Source organism: Octopus bimaculoides, chromosome 21 (assembly GCF_001194135.2).
Source record: "Octopus bimaculoides isolate UCB-OBI-ISO-001 chromosome 21, ASM119413v2, whole genome shotgun sequence".
In the NCBI taxonomy this organism is placed as follows: Eukaryota; Metazoa; Mollusca; class Cephalopoda; order Octopoda; family Octopodidae; genus Octopus; species Octopus bimaculoides.
Window position 1 is genome coordinate 872,812 of NC_069001.1, and position 783 is coordinate 873,594.

Below are 783 nucleotides of genomic sequence, written 5' to 3' on the forward strand. Positions count from 1 at the left end.
CTCTACTACCTCTGTCAAATGAATCACCAAAATTGGCCTTTCATTATTTATAATCTGTACCTGTTTGTTTGGTTACGAAATAAGATACACAAAAACGTGTTTCTGAATTACGTGTATTTACTTTATATACATATGAGTTGAAAACCTTCTTCTAGCATTCCACTTAATATCCATGTTCCATGCTGGCATGGATTAGGGAGTTATTAATGTAGAAATATGGTATCGTAGCTACTAACAGCTGAGGGTTGCGTAGTCTAGACGGCGTTTTTAGATTTCATTATTCTCTTTAACCCGGGCAACGCCGGGTGTTTCTGCTAGTATATCATGTAGTATTTATTTTATAGTGGTCGGTTTCAGTTGAATATATGGTGATTGGGTGGGAAAATGTTACCCTGGGTGAGATCATAACAGCTAACCCTGCACGGGACGCCGATTCGTCAAAGCTGTTGCTGAAATTCATTTACACCTGAGTGAACTGGAGTGACGTGAAATGAACTATCTTGCTCAAGAAGTTATTTCCGGCCTTAGCGCGCCAGATTGAAGACATTTGAAGGGATACACTGAATGTAAATTGTAGAGCTCTACACGTGCTCCCTTTCGGTTGGACGTCCTGTGTCTAGTTCTGGAAATTACGTCGCAAATCGACAGACTACGCTAACGATCCTGCAGATATTTACTTATGTAAATTTTAACAGGTGAAACCATGGTACGTAGGTTAATCGTTTTTATTTAGTATTTTTTCATTTGTCTTGCCCTTTTACAGTCTGTTGTGTCGCTGAATTT

At 39.1% G+C, this 783-nt stretch overlaps 2 protein-coding genes across 2 annotated transcripts in view; one reads left to right on the plus strand and one right to left on the minus strand.

Moving 5' to 3' along the window:
• The window catches only part of LOC106867289 (serine/threonine-protein kinase N2), a 130,694-nt gene that overhangs the window by 124,199 nt on the left and 5,712 nt on the right, over window positions 1-783 (minus strand). The gene's annotated exons all lie outside the window — the stretch shown is intronic.
• Window positions 565-783, plus strand: part of LOC106867288 (abasic site processing protein HMCES) — a 60,258-nt gene continuing 60,039 nt past the window's right edge. Inside the window, exon 1 of the mRNA XM_052975394.1 lies at window positions 565-706. The gene's annotated coding sequence lies outside the window, so the exon portion shown is untranslated. The remainder of the gene's footprint in view (window positions 707-783) is intronic.